Genomic DNA, 23,850 nt, shown 5'->3' with positions numbered 1-23,850 from the left:
CCCCAAGGGGCGTGCGGCCCCAGTCAGAAGGGGACATCTGATGGAGGTGCCACCCCACTGTCCCGACCGAGATCGAACTTTGTTCAATTTTGGGTTTCTCCCCCAATCTATCAACCGCCCGCAAGCCTAAAAATCGAGGCCGCTTGAGGGCCTTAATTGGGGCAAAGGCGGGCTTCCCATCTAAGGCCCTGCCCGCCCCAGCGTAAAATCGCAACCAGGTCGGGCCGGATGGAGACCCGGTCCATGCAATTTCAAGCACCCCCCTGCCTCAGACACCGTTGGGTGGGAGCCGTAAAATTCTGGCCCATGGGTGGCATAGGTTTGGAACTCTTCACCGCAAATGGCAATCGATGCTAGGAAATTGTTATTTTAAAACTTGAGATGATAAGGTTTTTTGGTAACCAAAGCTTTTGAGGGATATGGGGACAAAGAGGAGTATATGGGATTAAGACACAGAGAAGCCATGATGTCATTGGATGGCAGAACAGGGGCTAAATGGTCGACACCTGTTCCTGTTATAAGAACAAAAAAAAATCTGAATAAACTCAGCATTCTCGCCCCTGGGGGGAGACATGCTTCAAGCTGATCACCTTTTCATCAGAACAATTCTGATGAAAGGCCACCGACTTTGAAACTTTAGTCCGGATTTTCCGGTCCTGCCGCGTGACTGGAAATTCCCACCTGAAGTCAACAGGCCTTTGGCTGGTCCGTCAACTTTTCTATCCCGCCCGTGACGATTCCCGCTGCGTACCGGGACAGGAAAACCGCGGCCGTTAACTCTGCTTCTCTCCAGAGATGCTGCCTGACCTGCTGAGCGTTCCCGGCACTTTTCACTTTTATTTCAGATTTCCAACGTCCACAGTATTTTGCTTTTTGTTCCTGTGTTCTTTTGCCCGTCCTAGTGCTCTTATGAGGTGCTTCTCTCGTGGTTGCAGCATGGCTGGTGGAAGACTGCTCTCCTTTGGTGGAGAAGACGGTAGGGACTATGGCAGGTAACGTCAAGGCGCTCTTCGTCTGGGCCGCAGTGTGGGCTGGCTGCCTTACAGGCCACAGCGGGGGACACTGGGGGAGTGGCAGGGGAAGGAGCCTGCATGTTGTGACCCTGAGTGAGGGGAAACAGTCCATTGTCCATGGAGCCACTGCCAAATCCCCCACGGCGATGTCTCAGCCGTCCTAGCGCCCTGCGGGAGAACAGGTTGCTGCCGCGCTGCGATGCTCTGGAAGCCGCATTGCACACCAGCATCCGCAGTGATGATGGCAGCAGTCGGAGCTCCCATCGCTGGAGATCGGAAAACAGCACTCTGAGCCTCCAGGGCTGCTTTTAGGATTTGGATGGAAGCTGCTTGTTCTTGAATGGAAGCTGAGACGTTGGCCATCAGACGCCGCAGTGTGATTGGCTCCACAGGTTGATGATGGAGGCCACTCATTCCATATTGGAAAGGATGGTCTCTAAGCTCCGCACAAAGCCCTGTGCCAAATTGGTACTGGATTTCTCCATGCTCCTTGGTGCTGAATGCAGGCTTTTTTCTGGTAGGTATCCCAGCGCATCAAGCATCTGGGTGTACACACCTCCCAGCCTTCTCCTGTAGCCTGGCCCATTGAAGTCCTGATCTGAATCCTCTGCAGAACTAGAGTGTGACTGCGTCCTCTGGCGAGCTGGCATCTGCATCACCCTTTCCACCAGTCCTGGCTGCAGTGCATTTGTGCCCAGTACCTCACCACAAGCAAATCCTGTCACGGTGTCATTCTGTACATCATGGGTTTTCACGATCCGATGCCCCTCCCCATATGGTGGAAAATTCTAGGGACCCACGATGAAAAATGAGTTTTTTTCTCTATGAGAGCTATTTACACAATTAAACACAGATTTGATTACTTAATGGAAAGGCTGTTGCTGGTGCTGAGCAGCAATTCTGTCTGGACGTAGAGCGATCTTCAACAAGCACACGCACATACAGGTCATTGTCAGTGTTCATCCTGACCTGATGGTTTCTTTGCATTGACGTCATTGCTGGAAATGCAGCTTTGTATTCGCAGCTCTGTAATCAACGGGAGCAATATTTCCACTGCTGCAGAAGTAGTGCTACATTCACTGGAACACTCAGAGCAAAACGTCTCCAGCTGCATTTCGTTGAACCTGGTTAAGAGGGAGCTAGCTGAAGAAATGTCAATGAAATTTTCTTATAGCGTTGATCACAGAATCACACAGCGCAGAAGAGGCCCTTCGGCCCATCGAGTCTGCAACGACAGGTGAGAAACACCTGACCTACCTACCTAATCCCGTTTACCAGCACTTGGCCCATAGCCTTGAATGTTATGCCGTGCCAAGTGCTCATCCAGGCACCTGTTGGGACAGAGGGTTGCAGCATGTCTTCAGTATTCTCGCTACAGGGGTTAGTAGCTCACAAGTATGTTGTAGATTGTTCTGTTGTGAGTTCTGTTTTAAATTTGTGTAGACCCAGGAAAATGAGTTAACGGGTTGTAGAGTCATAGAGGCCTACAGTACAGAAAAAGGCCCTTCGGCCCACTGAGTCTGCACTGGTTAAACAAGTACCTAACTATTCTAATCCCATTTTCTAGCACTAGGCCCATGGTCTTGTATGCCATGGCATCCAAATACTTCCTAAATGTTATGAGGGTTTCTGCCTCTACCACCTTTTCAGGCAGTTAGTTCCAGATTCCCACCAGCCTCTGGGTGAAAAAATTCTTCCTCACATCCTCTCTAAACCTCCTGCCCCTTACCTTAAATCTATGCCCCCTGGTTATTGATCCCTCCACCAAGGGGAAAATTCCTTCCTGTCTACCTTATCTATGCCCCTCATAATTTTATACACCTCAATCATGTCCCCCCTCAATCTCCTCTGCTCCAGGGAAAATAACCCCAGTCTATCCAATCTCTCCTCATAACTAAAACTCTCCAGCCCAGGCAACATCCTGGTAAATCTCCTCTGCACTCTCTCTAGTGCAATCACATCCTTCCTATAATGCAGATTCCAGAACTGCACGCAATACCCTAGCTGTGGCCTAACCAGTGTTTTACACAGTTCCAGCATAACCTCCCTGCTCTTATATTCTATGCCTCTGCTAATAAAGGCAAGTATCCCATATGCCTTCTTAACCACCTTATCTACCTGTCCTGCTATCTTAAGGGACCGGTGGACATGCACACCAAGGTCCCTCTGATCCTCGGTACTTCCCAGGGTCCTACCATTCATTGTGTATTTATGTGCCTTGTTTGTCCTGCCCAAGTGCATCACCTCACACTTATCCGGATTAAATTCCATTTGCCATTGATCAGCCCATCTGACCAGCCTGTCTATATCCTCCTGTATCTAAGGCTATCATCCTCACTATTTACCACCCCAGCAATTTTCGTGTCATCTGCAAACTTACTGATCAACCCTCCTACATTCAAGTCTAAATTGTTTATATATACCACAAACAGCAAGGGACCCAACACTGATCCCTGTGGAACTCCACTGGACACAGGCACCCAGTCACAAAAACACCCCTTAACCATCACCCTCTGCTTCCTGCCACTCAGCCAATTCTGGATCAAATTTGCTAAATTGCCTTGGATCCCATGGGCTCTTACCTTCGTTATCAGTCTCCCATGTGGGACCTTATCAAAAGCCTTGCTGAAGTCCAAGTAGACTATGTCAATTGCCCTCATCTACACACCTGGTCACCCCTTCGAAAATTCAATCAAATTGGTCAGACATGACCTCCCCTTAACAAAACCATGCTGACTGCCCCTGCCTCTCCAAGTATAGATTAATTCTGTACATCAGAATTGCTTCCAATAGTTTCCCCACCACTGAGGTTAGACTGACTGGCCTGTAGTTCCCTGATTTATCCCTTCCTCCCATCTTGAATAACGGTACCACATTGGCTGTCCTCCAGTCCTCTGGCACCTCTCCTGTGGCCAGAGAGGTGTTGAAAATTATTGCCAACACCCCTGCTATCTCCTCCCTCACTCAACAGCCTGGGATACATTTCATCTGGGCCTGGAGATTTATCTACTTTTAAGCCTGCCAGACCACTTAGAACCTCCTCCCCTTTGATGCTAATTTCTTTAATTATATCACAGTCCTTCTGCCTGATTTCCATACCCACGTCGTCCCTCTCACTTGTGAACACCGACACAAAGTATTCATTTGGAACCCTACCTACGTCTTCCGGCTCCACACACAAATTACAACTATGGTCTTTAATGGGCCCTACGCTTTCCCTAGTTATCGTCTTAATCTTAATGTACTTGTAAAATAAAGTAATGGTTATGGTTTGATTATGTCAAAGTCAATGTTTATTCTTGAATGATGGAATGTAAGAGCTGAAACACACGCATACTCTCCCCGCAGAGAAGAGCAGTGCAGAGTTGCAGTTCTATTTTGATAGCGCCAATCTTTTCATGCACCTATAGTTTCAGTCAGTTTATTCATTTCACTGATTATCTCTGTGAGATTATCCAGTTTCGCCAGCTAAACTTCACCATTCACTATCTTGGAAAGTTTAGGATTTTATCAGCTAAGAATGTATATATCTTATCCCTGAATGTTTTTTTCTCACACTAAAGCCTTTTTATTCTCTTGTGACAATATAAATACACTTAAAGATTTTTAAAACAAAAAAAAGTTACAGAATGGGTTTCTTAAATACATTAGTCATAAATCAACTCATCCACAAAAAAGAATTCAATTCAAAAGGAAGCTTGGTACAAGGTTGGAATCCCACTTTAGATATCATCAGTGTCCTTATCATCGTCCCCAATATCGTCAAACTGGATTTCATCATCATCACCAGGTCCAAAGGTGTCTGTTTCATTGATTTTGACATTCTCTGGAAGTTCACCATAGGCTTTTAAACTTCTTGCCTCTTCCGCATTGTATTTCAGGATGACATCAGCTTTATTATCCTGGTGATCTCTCAACCCAACCAATATAATGTCCGACGTGTTTATCCAAACCTTCTTTCTCAGCTTCCCTCGAATATGGCAAAGCCTCCTCACACCATCAAAACACATGACTTCCAAAGGTCCATTGCCCAGCATCTTAATCACCTGGGCATATTCCTGACCATCTTCTTTAAACACCAGCTCACGTTTCTGGGACTCATTTTCATTCTTATCACATCACCTGTTCTTACCTCCCTTACCTTTATTCTTGGGCAAGGCTCTACGTGTGTCCACGGCCTCCGCCTTATCTTATCCCTGAAATGAAATATACGGATAAGCATTCTGCCTACTCATAGCCATTTCACCTCTGTAACTGGAGCACAGAACTGCACTCTGCACCCATTTCCCCATTAAGTGCAGCGTAATACCTGGTGTTCCTTCTCACTGTGTTGGGAAAACTATGAGGATCTGGTTCCCTATTGACGTAAAAACAATGTGGCCAGTTACACAAGGTGGTTTTTTTTGTATACCACTGCAGTATTTTCTGGTCATTTCTCCACCCCCATCAGCTGATTACTGCTGAAGGCAATAAATCAATCAGCACTTTGAACATAGCAGCTGACTTTACTCTTTGCTGACCTTAGCTCTTTGCAAACATTTATTGTATTTCCTTAGTCCACATATACTGAACACGTGAGTAAATATGCCAAAATTATTATCTCACAGTCAATCAACGCCCTGCAAGACGATGTCTCCAGGCCATAATTCAATCTCATTGTTTGACAGTGTGCATCAGTTGTTTTTCCAGCTGCTTAGCTTGCTTCTGTCCAGACTTTTCCCTTACCATTCCAACGACATACGGCATTGTTAACTCCTCAGGAAGTGTTTGTGATTTTTTATTTTCTGTCCCACTGTGTAGGATGAGACGATCGGGGATAGTGGATTATTTTAACGATCTATGTATCTGGACCCCAGTAGAGTTTATATTGCATTCCTGTATTGAATGAGACCATCCACCACCACTCTCCTCCGTCTGGCTGAATTTGTTCTCTCACTGAACAATTTCTCCTTAAACTTGTCTCACTTGCTCCACATAAAAGGTATGGCTACGGGTACCCGCATGGGCCTCAGCTATGCCTGTCTCTTTATGGGGTATGTGGAACATTCCTTGTTCCAGTCCTACTTAGGCCCCCTCCCACAACTCTTTTTCCGGTACATTGATGATTACTTCGGTGCTGCTTCATGCTCTCGTCTGGACCTGGAAAAATTTATCAATTTTGCTTCCAATTTCCACTCGTCCATCATTTTCACATGGTCCTTCACTGACTCTTCCCTTCCCTTCCTTGACCTCTCTGTCTCACTTTCTGGTGATAGACTGTCCACCAATATTCATTACAAGCCTACCGATGCCCACAGCTATCTCGACTACAGCTGCTCACACTCCTCTTCCTGTACGGACTCCATCCCATTCTCTCAGTTCCTTCGCCTCCGTCGCATCTGTTCTGATGATGCCACTTTCCAGAACAGTTCCTCTAACATGTCTTCCTTCTTCCTTAACCGAGGTTTTCCACCCACGGTGGTTGACAGGGCCCTCAACCGTGTCTGGCCCATCTCCCGCGCATCTGCCCTCACACCTTCCTCTCCCTCCCGGAACCATGATAGGGTCCCCCTTGTCCTCACTTATCACCCCACCAGCCTCCGCATTCAAAGGATCATCCTCCACCATTTCCGCCAACTCCAGCATGACGCCACCACCAAACACATCTTCCCTTCACCCCCTCTGGCGGCATTCCATAGGGATCATTCCCTCCAGGACACCCTGGTCCACTCCTCCATCACCCTCTATACCTCAACCCCCTCCCACGGCACCTTCCCATGCAACCGCAGAAGGTGCAACACCTGCCCCTTTACTTCCCCCCTCCTCACCGTCCAAGGGCCCAAACACTCCTTTCAAGTGAAGCAGCATTTCATTTGCACTTCCCTCAATTTAGTCTACTGCATTCGCTGCTGTCAATCCGGTCTCCTCTACATTGGAGAGACCAAACGCAGACTGGGTGACTGCATTGCGGAACACCGTTGGTCTGTCTGCAAGCATGACCCAGACCTCCCTGTCACTCGCCATTTCAATACACCACCTGCTCTCATACCCACATGTCTGTCCTTGGCCTGCTGCATTGTTCCAGTGAAGCTCAATACAAACTGGAGGAACAGCACCTCATCTTCCGACTAGGCACTTTATAGCCTTCCGGACTTAATATTGAGTTCAACAACTTCAGATCATGAACTCTCTTCTCCATCCCCACCCCCTTTCCGATCCCTCTTTTTCCAATAATTTACAATTAAAAAAAAATATATTTTTCTTTTCTCACCTATTTCTATTATATTTAAATTTATTTCCATCCATTGTTTTATCTCCAACTTTTAGCCTATTGCGATCCCTTCCCCACCATCCCACCCCCACTAGGGCTATCTGTACCTTGCTTGTCCTGCTTTCTACCCTTAATGCCCCCATTAGCACATTCCTTAGATAATATCACCACCGTCAACACCCCTTTGTCCTTTTGTCTATGACATCTTTGGAAATCTCTCCTTTGCCTCCACCTCTCACTGGCCCTCTATCCAGCTCCACCTGTCCCACCCCCCCTCAAACAGCTTATATTTCACCTCATTTCTATTTTTCCTTAGTTCTGTTGAAGGGTCATACGGACTCGAAATGTTAACTGTGTTCCTCTCCGCAATGCTGTCAGACCTGCTGAGTTTTTCCAGTTATTCTTGTTTTTGTAACCTGTACTATTGCTGATTTTGATTTACGATTGTGCAATGATTGTGTTTAACAGTTGTCATTTGATCCTGACGCGAGGATAACTAGCAGCCATCTGTAGCTGAGCAAACAGGTTTCAAGTCTGAGCCGGCAAATAGACACATATCAATTGCCATGTAGTCAATATTATTAAATATCCACTGTGAAGAAAACATTTGCTGCCCAGAGTGAAGAAACTAAAGATCATTTTCAGTTTGGCAATGTTGCCTTGTGTTGTTTCCCGCTCTCAGTGGAGGGATCAGGGTATCCCTCTGGGTAAAACTTTACTCACTTAATAATAGGAACAAAGAAACATTGGAACAGAGTTCAGCCATTTCACTCCTCAAGCCCCCTTCACTGTGGATGACCTGTGACCTAACTCCATACACTGAAACCCACTCGAATGTTTAACTTAATTTAAAATTTTAGATGTCTTACACCTTAGATTTATTTAACCATAAGCTGATTCTTGTTCTGTTCAGCAATAGTTCCCTGACAGTTTCCATTCATGCCCCTCGAAAGCCACCTTTGCCTGCAAGAAATGCTGTCAGCTGAAGATTTGTGTGGGGTGAAACTGGATTCTGTAATGACTGTTCTTTGGGTGCTACAAGGTGGTTAGCCTGCTAAAATGGCATGTGTCTTGTGTGCTCAGATTTCCGATGTGAATTGTGCATTGTTGTACTGATATAAACGCACCAATTGCTTATAAGGGATTGGGTAAACATGTTGTGAGTTCCTTTATTTAAACTAGGCACAAGAGAACAGATATACGTGGATATAAAGCTTGAAGACATCATCAGCAGGACTGTCTCTGCTGTGCTTTACTCAAAAGCAAAAGTGAAACTAAAACTGAATCACATGATACACTTCCCGTCTAGTCATGTCATGCTTCTATCCCTTAAAGTCATATTACAACATCCCCCTTTCTTTTAAAAGATACTTTCCCCCCTTCCAAAGCAGTATAACTATTCGCAATACATGTTCATGTTTCGTTACCATTACATAAGTGTACAGAACAGGCGAATCTATGATTACCTTCAAATAATTTGCCACTTGCCTGGATGTGTGCAGCTTCAACAACACTCAAGAAGCTTGACACTGTCCAGGACACAGCAGTCCGCTTGATTGGCACCACATCCACAGACATTCACTCCCTCCACCACCGACACACAGTAGCAGCAGTGTGTACCATCTACAAGATGCACAGCAGGAATTCACCAAGGCTCCTTAGACAACACCTTCCAAACGCACAGCCACTAACATCTAGAAGGACAAGGGCAGCAGATAGATGGGAAGACAACTAACTGGGAGCTCCCCTCCAAATCACTCACCATCCTGGCTTGGAAATATATCACCGTTCCTTCACTGTCGCTGAGTCAAAACCCTGGAACTCCCTCCCTAACAGCACTGTGTGTGTACCCACATCCAGGCAAGTGGCAAATTATTTGAAGGTACTCGTTGTGTACGGTCTGTTTGGATCAGTGCATGGATATTTGTAGCTGCATCAGCCTTTGCTCTCGTGTGCTGTCCTCTCAGTGATCTCCTTTACCCCGGGACCTGGGGGAAAACACCCCATGTGGGGCTCAAGTTGGTGGCTGCAGAAATTCCAGACCATCCCCCTAAGTATCCACTCCCCTATGAATACTGCCTTTCTACAACTTGCCGTGCCCCTGTACAATTATTTGCCTCACAGTGCAATAGATATGGTGCAGACTCTCTAAAGGTGTCTTCACCCACATGGTTGTTTAAAAGTGCCACACTCCCACCCTGAGCTGCATTACTGTACACATGCAGCTGCTGAGGAGCAAGTAATGAGCACATGTGACGCTGTTTAGTAGTGAGAATACAGCAACAATAATTTGCAATTGTATGATGACTTTAACAGGAAAAATTCGCAAGACAATTCACAGGCGTGTTATTAAAAAAAAAGGTAATGGACCACATAAGGAGATACCAACAGGTATCTTGGTGGAAGGAGGAGGTTTTAAGAAGCATCATATGGTCGAGAGAGGTAAAGAGGCAGAGAGATTTAGAGGGAGAGTCCAGGAGCTTGGGACTGTGGCCCCCAATGCTGGAATAATGCAAATCAGGAATCTGCAAGAGGCCAGAATTCAAAGAGGACAGTGACCTCAGAGAGGTTTAGGGGTGGAGGGGGTTACAGAGATTGAAGGGAGGGGATCTAAAAATAAGGATGAGAACTTTAACATTGAGGAAAATTCTCCCTGGGATGGAAGACCAAAAAGGAGACAGTCTTGGGGCTCAGGCCAGGATCTGAGGAGTTCTGGCGGTGAGGCTGGGACACAGGCTTTGACAGTGGCTGGGTGACTTTGGCATAATACAGAGCATGGTTAAACTATCATTATAGGTTGCAATCTCTCATTTATACAGAACTGTTTTCCTATCAAAACCCATCTCACTTGCAAAAAAATAACGGGCAGAATTTTCTGCCTGTCGGGCCCAACCCAATCTCCGGCGGGCAGGGAGACGATCCCCGCCGGAGAAGCGGGCCCTGCCGCCATTTTATGCGGGCGGGCAAATTAAGGCCCACCCAGCGTGACGTCCAGCGGGAAGTGCTATATGCTCCCTGTGCAGGCGGGGGGATTCCCCAAAAGCGAGAGTGCGCTCTTTCGCACATGTGCACAAAAGAGCGCACATCTCCCTGAGGCTAAGTGCTGCCTCAGGGAGATCGCTGACACTTTAAAAATATTAAAAATAGAAAAAAATAAATTCCCTAACATGTCCCCCTCATGTGACAATGTCACATGAGTTGGGACATGTTCATAAATTACATAACAACTTTATTAAACTCTTTGAAACCCTACATGAAACCTCATCCCGCTGGTGGATGAGGTTTCATGTTTTATCTATTTGCCGCCGGGGCTCCTGGCCTGACGCCAACCTTAAGGTTGGACGGGCAGGTCCTTTAATTGTATAATTGACTCTGCCTCCTGCTCGCCGATGGCAAAATTCTGCCTAATGTTTTACATATGTTGTTTATAGCTAATAAAAAAGTGTCATAGCCACACCCAGCCAGGAAAACAGAAGTGAAGATACTGGGAACTGGCACAACACAATAAATTTCAGCAAACTGTCAGCAGGTCAGGCAGCATTCTGTGGGGAGAAGAGACAAGATTATCTTTTGTCAGAACTGGTCTGTCCTAGTTACAGTTGTTAACTGACCTGATGAACCTTTCCAACATTGTTGTTTCTAAAAATTGTCCATCAGGGCAACCCTCATCCTTCTCTTTTCTAAAAATACCTGCAATACCTGTCTTACGTTGCACTTCTGTTCTGAATGAGATGTGTACATTTCCTGCTACGTTAATGGTTTTGATCCATAATTGTGCAATGTTTGTGGACTGTAGCTTGGTAGCGAGTGAGGCCAGACACCTGATATTGAGTGAAGGGACTTTGGACCTGAGTCACAGCACATGTAAACACGTATTGCCTTTTGTCACTATCATTTAGTATTTGTCTGAAGCAAATATTTTCTGCGCAGAGTGAAAAAGCTTTGGGCCATTTTCAGTTTGGCAATATTCTGTCTTGTGTTGTTTCTCACTCTCAGCGCAGGCACCAGGTTATATCCCCTTAGGTAAAACTTTACTCACTTAATAATAGGATCAAAGGCCACTTAGCTCCTCAAACCTGTTCCATCCTGGCTGCTCTGTGATGTGACTCTATACACTCCAGTGTATAGCAGAAAATCCACTCAAATGTGTAACTAACTTTGAAATTTTGGATGATTATAAACCTTTAAAATGCTTCACCGTAAATGGATTAATCTGTTGTTTAGCAAATAGATTCCTGATAGTTTTCCATTCATGTCCCTCTAAATCCATCTTTTACTTTGAAGAAAGGCTGTCAATTTGTGTGGGGTGAAATTGGACTCTGAATGACTGTTCTTTGGGTACTATAAGATCTCTTAAACCACTAAAATGTCATCAGCCTGATGTGTGCACACTTGCAATAGAAGTTCGCTCAATGCCATCTTTGTATGGGTTTCCTACGACCACCTACTTGCCGCTGGCAGCCTACAGAGCTGTTTGATCGTGATGTTAATCAGCCTATAATGTTGATTTGAAGAACGCACTTCCATTTTGGATATCCGTGCTCGAATCTAAGCCTCATTTAGCCTTGCACAGCTGAACACAATGTTATGCTGTACGAAGGAACCCCAGCAGCGCTATTTAAAGGGATCATGAACTATTTACAAGTAAGTTGATGGATTATTTCTTTTGGCTGTTTCTGCAATTCCACACATTTCATGAACTATCCATATTTTCTAAAAATTTCAATGATTAACAGGAAGTTCTCTGGTTGATGCTGAAGTGCTTTTTTGGTGATTTAAAGGCTTGTGCATAAACCAGTTGCTTCCAGGTCTGGTTACCATGGGTCTTTGATAGGTTTTGGCATTGAGGATGATTTGAGCAGAGGTCACACTGAGCAGAAAAGGTTTCTGGAAGAGGGAGAATCAGGAGGAGGGGAATAAGGGCTCTAAGCAGGAGGCCATATCTGGATGTTTGGGGAGAAATTCTCTTACCTGACCTTCTGCAATGGCCAATCCTTGAGGCTTCAGCTCTTTGGTACCGGGGTTGTAACTGATCTCTCTACATCCACAATTCCAACCTCAGAGCAGGGAAAGGACCTCATTGGCCATGGCTGTGAAGAAGACCCTGTATACAGCTGTTACCCATCCAGCTTTTTTCAGACTGCTTCTGGAGATATAAGCAATGTCTCTCAGTGTGTAATACACTGCTGTATAAGGGATGCCACTGAGGCTCTCTATGCAAAGAAAGACAACTTCAAATTATTCCCTCTTGACAGAGATAAGCTGGCAGAGCGAGCACAAAGATTTGCCAAGATTTTAGGCTTCCCCGTGCTGCACGGTGTTACTGACAGCACGCACATTGATTAACCTGTGCCTCATGTAAACACAGCCGTCTACCGAAAGCAAAAGGGATTCCACTCCCTCAGTATGCATAAAAACAAAAAGCTAAAAGCTACTGCGGATGCTGGAAATCCAAAACAAAAACAGAATTACCTGGAAAAACTCAGCAGGTCTGGCAGCATCGGTGGAGAAGAAATCAGTTAACGTTTCGAGTCTTCATGACCCTTCGGCAGAACTGAGTATGCAGCTAGCGTGTGACCACATCATGTCGCGCATGTCACATCAGCATCCTGTCAGCAGTTACAATGCATTCATTCTGCACCGGACCCCATGCCGGCTGCATTTCAAGCATCACCGCAAACCAAAGGGTGTCTACGGGGCAACTCATGACATGGCTGAGGACTCTTGTCCAGAGCCAATGCACACATGCAGAGCAGGCCTACAAGAGAGACATGGAGCCACAAGGAATCTTTCAGAGCAGCCCATTGGCCCTGAAGTACCGTATGTTGTCAGCATCAGTGTGGAGGAACCTCGCAGAACACGGCTGAGTGTGTACAAGGACTGGTCGTGGTATGTTGCACAAACTTACTACCATGAGCGAACAGCCTGTGTCAATAGCTGTCAGGCGAGAAGCTGAGGAACATCAGCACAAGGAGGAGGATGAGGAAGAGGAAAAGGAAGAAGACTAGGAAGGGGAAGAGGTAGGGAGACTGTAACCTAGGAAGCCCATGACTGCCAGGACTCTACATGAACAAAATTTTCCATGAGTAAAACCAACAGCTTCATCCCAATTCTCCAGTCACCAGCAGCCCCACATTCCTCATATTTCACCTGTCGCTGACCATCAGACAACGTAAAAATAAAAACCAACAGAACATTTACATTCCAATCTAAATTTAGAAATAAAATCTTGGAACATGGGAAAATAAATTAATCATCCTTGTACATCCCCTTACTCTCTCTTCCATATGTCTTTCCCTTTGCTTCAGATTCAAAAATGGCCTCCTTCACTTTGATATTTAAGAAAGGTGACTGCTGGAAAACAAAGAATTATAGACCAGTCAGCCTAGCGCCTGTTGTTGGGGAGTTGCATCAGTCCATGATTAAGGATAAGGTGACTAAGCACCTTGGACATTTTCAGATAAACAGAGAGAGCCAGAAAGGAGTTGGAAAGGAGCCTGATGAATCTGACTGAACTTTTTTGCAGAGGTGACTAAAGTAATGGACAGAGAATGTATATGGATGTCATGGACTTTGAGAAAGACTTTGATAAAGTCCCTCATATTTTAATTAAAGTTGAAACCAATGGAATTGAAAGCAAATTAATGAGCTGGTTGTGACATCGGCTGAGTGGCAGAAATGACCATTGCAGGGTGAATGGCCCGGTTAGTCTAATTGGCAGGATGTGGCTAATGGTGTCTCACCAGGATCAGTTTTGGAGTCTCAGCTACTCACTTCATTTCTGAATGATCTAGATGATGAAATAGAAAGCCACATTTCCAAATTTACTGATGATACAAAGATGGGCGGCAGTGTGGCTAGAAGCATAAAATTACAAAGACCATAAATGAACAGGCAAAACTGAAAATAATCGTAGTGGCCTTTCTAGCTAGAGGAGTAGATACAAGGGGATAGTATGTAGTAGAAGCTGAGACATTGACCATCAGCTGCTGCATCATGACTGGTTCCAGAGTGATGATGATGAATTTGGCCACCGTTCCACATTGGAAAAGATGATCTCCAAACTCTGCACAAATTTCTGTGCCAAGTTGGTGCTGGATTTCCCTGTGCTCCTTGACATTGAATGTAGGCTTTCTGGCAGGTATTCCTAGTGCACCAAACGGGTGGCCTGCCCAACCTGTCTCCCATTTGATGGGGGGCAGCGAAGGTGCCGTGCGGCCTGCTCGCCCTTGGGCCTATTGAGGCATTTAAGTGGCCAACTAATGGCCATTTAAGTGCCTTATCTCATCCCTGCCACTATTTTACCCACAGCAGGGGTGGCCTAGGCCAAGCAGGTAACCCAGCAGCCTTTGCTGGCTGCGCTGGTGTTGGGCAAGAAGTGATGGGATGTTCTTTAATGGGGGGGTCCCTCTTCCTATCAGAGGTATCCTCCCGCTAAGGTCATACCTTCACTTTATCCCACCCCCACAGGACTCTCAAACCCGGCCCCCACCTCCCTCACCCCTGCCAGCCCGGGCCCTGCCAATATCCCAGACTTACCTTCAGTCCGGCTTCCATAACCTCCTCCTTTTTTGGGTTAGGAACTCCCTTCCTAACAGCGTTGTCGGTGTACCTACACCACATGGATCGAGAAGGTGGCTCAGCACAACCTTCTCAAGGGCAATTAGGGATGGACAATAAATGTAGGCCTAGCCAGCAATGCCTGCATCCCGTGAAAAGAATAAACAAGAAAAAAAATCAATCTGTTGATTTGATATTTTTTTCAGCTCCTTGGCTGTCTGCCCTTCAAACCTTTTCCTTACCGTTGCAGTGACACCCGACAGTATCAACTTCTCAAACAACCTGAGGCTTTTTTGTAGTCCTGGCAGTGACCAGCACTTGAACCCGGTGCTGCTGGAACTACAATTGGCTGGCAGCTCTCCGAGGTGGGACTTCCACCCCAGATTGGGCCAGAAGCCTCGCCCTGAGTCAATAAACATCCCATACAGTGTGAAAAGGCGGTGGGGCAGCTGGCTTTCTCGTGGACAGGCTTCCAAACATTCAGAGGGCGGATTGGTCCAACTGATTACTGCTGAAGTCATTAAATCAATAAACAGGTTGAAAATATCACCTGACTCTGGCTTGAGCCTTTTGCAAAATAAAAACATTTCTTCTATTTCCATATTCCACACATACTGAACAAATGTGAGTAAATGAGACAGTTTAGAATTATTCGTGGTATAATCCGGTCGAGTGGCAAAGACATTGTCAGGCAGTCGATCAATATGCTGCAAAACTCTGGATGCATGGGAACACCATCACCTACAAGTGCCCTCCGAGTCACTCGTCATCCTGACTTGGAAATATGTCGCCGTTCCTTCACTGTCGCTGGGTTAAAATCCTGGAACTCCCCTCCTAACAGCGCTGTCGGTGTACCTACACCACACGGATCGAGAAGGTGGCTCAGCACAACCTTCTCAAGGGCAATTAGGGATGGACAATAAATGTAGGCCTAGCCAGCAATGCCTGCATCCCGTGAAAAGAATAAACAAAAAAAAAAATCAATCTGTTGATTTGATATTTTTTCCAGCTCTTTGGCCGTCTGCCCTTCTAACCTTTCCCTTACCATTGCAGTGACACCCGACATCATCAACTTCTCAAACAACTCGAGGCTTTTTTTTTTTGGTTTTAGTAGTTTTCTGTTCAAGGCGTAGCATGTGGCAAATTTCTTATCAACAGTCGTAGGGTTTTTAAAAATTAATTCACAGGATGTGGGCTTCGCTGGCTAGGCCAGCATTTATTGCCCCTCCCTAATTGCCCTTGAGAAGATGGTGGTGAGCTTCCTTCTTGCTTTAGTACCGAGCAGGTTTGTTCACATTTCCTTCAAAAAAAACAAACATCATTTGTCCTTATATATGTAATGTTTTATAATTTAAAGTCTCTGTAATTTGGAGGGTTTCAAAGATTCATTGGAGAGAAGTGTGAACAAATTAGACAATGTGGCTGAGGTACATCCCCACTTCCTGCACCAAAACACCGAAATTCAAGTAACTTCTCCATGTGTCCTTAATTTTGCAGGGTTACTTGTGGGGCTTTCTGTTTTACTCGCCACTGAAATGCTCTTCAGCCCTTATGGTTGAGTTTAATGATGGAAATTTTGTATCATCACTCTGTGGGATTTGTCCCAACTTTTTCAACCTCTCCTCATAACTGAAGTTCCTCATCCTGGTAACACCTTCCCTGTAATCCTTTTAAGTCATTTACATCTTTCTTAAAGCGTTGTGGTCAGAATTTTCCCGAGTACTTCAGCTGAAGTACTCCTAACTGGAGATTTATAAACCTCGATTAGGATTCCTTTGATTTTATATGCTATTCCCTTGTTTATAAACCCAGATTTGTAAGAAACCCATATGCTATTTTTAACCAACTTATCAAATCGTTCTACCACCTTTTTAAGGATTTGTGCACGTGGACACAAAAATCTCCCTTTTCGTCTACACATTTCACAATCACTCCAGTACACTGCCTTTCCATATCAATCCTCCCAAAGTGCATCATTTCATCCTTCTCTGCATTGTACTCCATTTACCATACTGCTGCCCATTTCACCGTCCTGTTCATTATCGGAAGCCTGTAACTATCCTCATCACAGTCTACTACTTTGCCAAGTTTCTTATCATCTGCAAACCTTATAATGCTGCTCTCTACACCTGGGCCCAGGTCATTTATAAAACTTGAAAAGGATAAAATGGACCTCAAACTGACCCTTGGAGAACACCACTGCGACACTCTCCTGTCTGAAAAAATATGCATCCACCTTTTACTTCCTGTCACGGAGCCAATTTTGTAGCCATACCAGCACTTTCCCCTTAATTCCATGGGCTTCCGCCTTCTCAATAAGCCTTAATGCCTCCCAAAGGTCCTTATTGTTACAAGCTCCATTGAGACCAATAATAGCTTAAAGGGAAATTTAAATTCGTTAGCTGAAGGGATGACATACCAAGATTTCTCGTTTTAAAATAATTTTTACTTCATCAATGACTAAAGACAAAACCCCATTAATTAAACACCACTTTCTTTTCATAGGCACATTAAACTTTAAAAAACAACCAGAATTTGCACATTTTTACCTTCACTGACAACCGAAGCCTATTTTTTTTTACATTATTCGGTCTATTCAGTAGAAATTCATTTCTCCTGGGACCAATCCAAAATGTTTCCCAAGGGTTTGACTTTGTTCTTTTTTTGCTTTCGCAATACTAAATTCCACAGTAAGAGTTTTCCTGGAGATTCTCCCTCTAGCCCCAGCTAGACAAACCCTTCAGCCTTGTATTAACTCCTCATGTACGTGATTTTCAAACTGTGTGAGCTCCCAACCGCATTCCCTGTGGTGAATGATAGAGTCAGCATTTTCTCTGCTTCATATACAGGCCTGGCCTTTTGCAGGCTCTCCCCCTCCCAGTCGGCTGCAGATCACCCAAGACCAAAACTGCAACTGCCCCCTCTCTGTGATATTTCTGGGTATATAAGGAAGCCTGTAACCTGTTCTCAAAATGGCTCCCTGTAATAAACTTGAGGTACTGGACAGGTTTCTTGTTAAAAACAGAAACTTTATTTACAGAGCTCCTGATGCAGCTACATGCTTGTACCAAGACCAAGGCTAGAAATCTCCATCCCTAAGATTACCCACGTTTGGGGCTGGTTCTTCTGTACAGTCACATGATCCCCATAACAGGATGAAAGGTTTTACTTACAATTACTACACTCCCTCTAATCCCTTCTCCATAGCAATATGAAAGGCATTAACTTTGTATACAAGTAGAAATATTAATTGGGTATCTCTGATCACCACTACCTTTCATCTCAGGAACAATGTGACAGGTTCAGGCACAACTGTTTACAACCTGATATTGGTAACACCTTTCTGGTCTTAGGAATCTTGGGTCTTCTTATTGTTGACCTAGAAACAGCTTTCATTGCCTTCAGGTGTAATCATCCGGCACCTCCATCTCAATAGAACAATCTTGCTCTTCCTTTGATCAATTAAACCACCCAGGTTTACAGTCAGATAGATGCCAGCACAGGTCACATGACTCCATTCAGTTAACCTACAACTAAAGATACAGTCCCAAACCATGGTAATCTCACAAACTAAAAGATATAGTCCTAAAACATAATAATTGTATAAACTTCCCACTTGCAACAACATATACAACATCCACTGATCAACCTCCTCGGTTACCAGATCAGATCAGTCAATCAAGTCATGATTTGCCTTATACAAATCCATGCTGGCTCTCCTTGATTAACTTGTATCTTTTCAGGTTAAAAAGCCTCTTTTGTGCCTGTTGGGTTTTAAATAATTTTCCCACCACTGATATTAGGTTAGGAATCCAGAACAACTTTGACTTTGCACACTTCCTCAAGATTGCTCAAGTTTGTGGAGTTGGAAAAAAGAAGCATGTTTTAATGCTAGATAAGGTAACATATATTGTGAGATGAATGGAGAGTCGTATTAGACTTTTTTGAAAGCCCTGGCTGATTTTTCGCTTAGCACAGATGCACTAAAACCTATTATAACACCTGAGCAGACATCCATTAACTCAATATGACACTCTCAATTATTTCCCTCTTGTCTACCTGCCTCTTGGAGCCTCTTGGAAGACATGGCCCATCATAGAAACTTACAGCATAAGGAATTGTGGGCCAGAATTAGTGATCTACAACCTCAAAGCAAATTGTGTTTTATTAAGATTCATTCAGAGGATGTAGTTGGCAGGATGGGCTGTATTTGCTCTTCAAAAGGTGGTGTTGACCTCGCTCTTGAACCATTGCAGTCATGTATTGAAAGTACTTCCAGAGCGCTGTTAGGTAGGTGATATATGTCCAGGTCATGATGATGTGTGACTTGGAGGTGATGGTGTTCCCATACACCTGCTAACTTGTCCTTCTAGGTTGGATTATCACATCAGGTTGCTGTGATCTAATTGAGGGTACAGATACATATGTACAGAGAGATAAATAGTAGATACTGTGAGTGGTTTCAAGATCATGATGAGCTGACACCACAGACTAGAACGTGAGCCATATGAATCCTGATATGAGATTTTAGATTGATTGGTCCAAGCTGTTTTAGTGGATCTATATATAGTGGGTATATCAGGAAAATGGTTTAAAAACATTTTGGGGTTGTCTGTAACTCTTATGGTTGATGATAATTGCTCTGATTTTATTGATGGCAGTTAGAATGACTCAGAGGTCCATCTCATTGCAAATCCTGAAGTGTTTCACTTTTAATACAAAAACAGAATTACCTGGAAAAACTCAGCAGGTCTGGCAGCATCGGTGGAGAAGAAAAGAGTTGACGTTTCAAGTCCACATGACCCTAATTCTGTTTTTGTTTTGGATTTCCAGCATCCGCAGTGGTTTTTTGTTTTTATTTCACTTTTAATATTTTGTTCTCAAAGTTGACAGCTTGCCAAGACACATTGACAAGGTTAAACTGATTTCTTTACTCCCTGGCAGTCTGAATCTATTAAGTGATATACGCACTCCCTGAATTAAGGGCAGATGCTTTCGCAGGAGAATGAGTCACTGCTAATGAGGAATTGTTTATAATAAGTATCCCAGGAGTCTGGTATTAATCATTCACCTGGGAAGGCTTTATTGGTTGCATTGTTCCACAAAAGTAAATATTGTGTTTCTCTATTTGAATTCTAGCTTTAATTGACCACTTTATTTAATTGTGAAAGATACAGGTGGTAATTCATGTCCTTCTGGTTAGAGAGAATAGCATTAGATCATAAGAAATAGGAGCAGGAGTAGGCCATTTGGCCCCTCAAGCCTGTTCCGCCATTCAATAAGATCATGGCTGATCTGATTGTGGCCTGAGCTCCAATTTCCTGATAATCTCCCCTAACCCTTGACTCCCTCATTGATGAAAAATCTAACTCAGCCTTGAATATATTCAGTGACCCAACCTCTGCTGCTCTCTGTAGAATAGAGTTCCAAAGACTAATGACCCTCTGAGGGAAAGTATTTCTCTTCATCTTTGTTTTTTAATGGGAGACCCTTATTTTTAAACTGTGCCCCTTAGTTCTAGACGTCCCCACAAGGAGAAATATCCTCCCAGCATCTACCCTGTCATAAGAACAGAAGAAATAGGAGCAGGCATAGGCCATTTAGCCCTTTGAACCCGCTCCACCATTCAATGAGATCATGACTGATCTTCTACTTCAACACAATGTTCCTGCGTTATCTCTGTATCCCTTGATTTTTTTAATATATAGAAATCTATTGATCTCAGTCTTGAACATACTCAATGACTGAGCACCTCTGGGGTAAAGAATTCTAAATATTTACCACCCTCTGAGTGAAGAAATTCCTCCTCATCTCAGCCCCAAATGACCTGCTCCTTATTTGGAGACTGCGTCCCCTGTTTCAAGACACCTCAGCCAACTGCATCTACCCTATCAAGCCCTGTAAGAATTTTGTATGTTTGAATGAGGTCACCTCTCATTTTTCTAAACTCCAAAGAATAAAGGCCCAGTCCATTTACTCTTTCCTCATAGGACAATCTCTCCATCCCAGGAATGAATTTAGTGAATCTATGTTGTGCTACCTCTATGGCAAGTACAACTTTCCTTAGGTAAGGAGAAAAAAACTGTACACAATATTGTCGAGCCCCCTCAGAATCTTATATATTTCAATAAGGTCACCTCTCATTCTTCTGAACTCCAATAAATGTAGGCCCAACCTGCTCAACCTTTCCTCATAAGACAACCACTTCATCCCAGGAATAAGCACTTCTCCGAACTGCTTCCAAAGCAATTATATCCTTCTTTAAGTAAGAAGACCAAAACTGTACACAGTTTGCGGTATCTGGATGCGGTATCACTAAGCCCCCGGGCAGCTATAGTAACACTCTATTTTATGCTCCATTCCCATTGCAGTAAAGGCCAACATTCCATGGGCCTTTGCAATCACTTGCTGTGCCTGCATGCTAACATTTTGTGATTCATTTACAAGGACACCCAGATCCCTTGGTACCACAGAGTTCTGCAATCTCTTTCCCTTTAAATAATCTTCTGTTTTCCTATTTTTCCTTCCAAAGTGGGCAACCTCACATTTTCCCACATTACACTCCATCCGCCAAATTTCTGCCCACTCACTTAACCTACTTATATCTCTTTCCAGACTCTTTGTGTCCCCTTCACAATTTGCTTTCTTTGTGTCATCAGCAAGTTTAGCAACCACACAATCAGTTCCTTCACTCACATCATTAATATGGATTGTAAACAGTTGAGGCCCCAGCACTGATCCCTGGACACTCCACCAGTTTCCAACCCGAAAATGACCCATTTATCCCGACTTTCTGCTCCCTGTTTGCTGACCGATCCTCTATCCATGATAATATGTTACCCGCCACACCATGAGCTCTTATGTGGAATCATTTGTTCTAGATCTAGTCTCATTACTAAGTTTCTATTTTATGAGGCAGTTCATGTGCTAATTCCCCTCAGGGAAATATCTAATTTCCCACGTCCAAGCTAAGAGTAAAAGCAAAACACTGCGGATGCTGGAAATCTAGAACAAAAACAAAAAATACCTGGAAAAACTCAGCAGGTCTGACAGCATCTGTGGAGAGGGACACAGCTGATGTTTTGAGTCTGGATGACCCTTCATCAGAACTAAGACATATAGAAATGAGATGAAATATAAGTTGGAAGAAGTGGGTGGGACAGGAGAGCTCGATAGAGGGCCAGTGATAGGTGGAGGCCAAGAAGAGATTGCCAAAGATGTCATAGACAAAAGAACAAAGAGGTGTTGATGGTGGTGATATTATCTAAGGAAGGTGCTAATTGGGGCATTAAGGGTAGCAAACAGGACAAACTAGTGGCAGATGGCCCTATTGCGGGTGGGGTGGTTCCAACCTCATAGTCTCCCAACCTCGGACGGCCTGCTTCTACCTCCTACCCCAAACCCACAAACAGTTCTGTCCCGGCAGACCGCTTGTGTCAACCTGTTCCTGTCCCGTGGAACTCATTTCTTGCTATCTTGACTCCATTCTCTCTCCCCTTGTCCAGTCTCTCCCCACCTACATTTGCAATTCCTCTCACGCCCTACATCATATCAGCAATTTCTAGTTCCCTGGCCCCAACCGCCTCCTCTTCACCATGGACGTCCAATCCCTGTACACCTCCATCCTTCACTGGGATGGTCCGAAGGCTCTCCGCTTCTTCCTCGAACAGAGGCCCGAACAATCCCCATCCACCACTCTCCTCTGTCTGGCTGAACTTGTTTTCTCACTGAACAATTTCCCCTTAAACTCATCTCACTTCCTCCAAGTGAAAGGTATGGCTATGGGTACCCGCATGGGCCCCAGTTATGCCTGTCTCTTTATGGGATATGTGGAATATTCCTTGTTCCAGTCCTACTCCGGCCCCCTCCCACAACTCTTTCTCCGGTACATCGATGACTGTTTCGGTGCCACTTCATGCTCTTGTCTGGATCTGGAAAAATTTAATAATTTTGCTTCCAATTTCCACCCCTCCATCATTTTTACATGGTCCATCACTGACACTTCCCTTCCCTTCCTTAACCTATTTGTCTCAATTTCTGATGATAGACTGTCCACCAATATTCATTACAAGCCTACCGACTCCCACAGCTACCTCGACTACAGCTCCTCACACCCCGCTTCCTGTAAGGACTCCATCCCATTCTCTCAGTTCCTTCGCCTCCGTCGCATCTGTTCTGATGATGCCACTTTCCAAAACAGTTCCTCTGACATGTCTTCCTTCTTCCTTAACCGAGGTTTTCCACCCATGGTGGTTGACAGGGCCCTCAACCATGTCTGGCCCATCTCCCGCGCATCCGCCCTCACACCTTCCTCTCCCCCCCCAGAACCATGATAGGGTCCCCCTTGTCCTCACTTATCACCCCACCAGCCTCCGAATTCAAAGGATCATCCTCCGCCAATTCCGCCAACTCCAGCATGACGCCACTACCAAACACATCTTATCTTCACCCCCCCGGCGGCACCCTGGTCCACTCCTCCATCACCCCCTACACCTCAACCTTCTCCCATGGCACCTTCCCATGCAACCGCAGAAGGTGCAACACCTGCCCCTTTACTTCCCCCCTCCTCACCGTCCAAGGGCCCAAACACTCCTTTCAAGTGAAGCAGCATTTCATTTGCACTTCCCTCAATTTAGTCTACTGCATTCGCTGCTCCCAATGCGGTTTCCTCTACATTGGAGAGACCAAACGCAGACCGGGTGACCTCATTGTGGAACACCTTCAGTCTGTCCGCAAGCATGACCCAGACCTCCCTGTCGCTTGCTATTTCAACACACCGCCCTGCTCTCATGCCCACATGTCCTTGGCTTGCTGCAATGTTCCAGTGAAGCTCAACGCAAACTGGAGGAACAGCACCTCATCTTCCGACTAGGCACTTTACAGCCTTCCCGACTGAATATTGAGTTCAACAACTTCAGATCATGAACTCCCTCCTCCATCCCCACCCCCTTTCCGATCTCCCTTTTTCCAATAATTTATAGTTTTTTTTAATTATTATATTTTTTTTACACACTATATTTTAACTTT

The 23,850-nt window shown here is 44.8% G+C and overlaps 1 protein-coding gene and 1 pseudogene across 2 annotated transcripts in view; one reads left to right on the top strand and one right to left on the bottom strand.

Moving 5' to 3' along the window:
* Positions 1–4,570: 4,570 nt before the first annotated feature.
* LOC144689091 (eukaryotic translation initiation factor 1A-like) lies at positions 4,571–11,790 on the bottom strand (annotated as a pseudogene). Its single transcript, XR_013578560.1, has 2 exons — positions 11,712–11,790; positions 4,571–5,202 (listed from the first exon to the last, which is right to left on the bottom strand). The product of XR_013578560.1 is annotated as a eukaryotic translation initiation factor 1A-like (transcript).
* A 45-nt stretch (positions 11,791–11,835) lies between these two features.
* The window catches only part of slc52a3-1 (solute carrier family 52 member 3-1), a 95,605-nt gene continuing 83,590 nt past the window's right edge, over positions 11,836–23,850 (top strand). Inside the window, exon 1 of the mRNA XM_078554882.1 lies at positions 11,836–11,907. The gene's annotated coding sequence lies outside the window, so the exon portion shown is untranslated. The remainder of the gene's footprint in view (positions 11,908–23,850) is intronic.

Source organism: Cetorhinus maximus, chromosome 13, assembly GCF_964194155.1.
Source record: "Cetorhinus maximus chromosome 13, sCetMax3.hap1.1, whole genome shotgun sequence".
NCBI lineage: Eukaryota > Metazoa > Chordata > Chondrichthyes > Lamniformes > Cetorhinidae > Cetorhinus > Cetorhinus maximus.
This window is presented reverse-complemented; position numbering and strand designations above follow the sequence as displayed.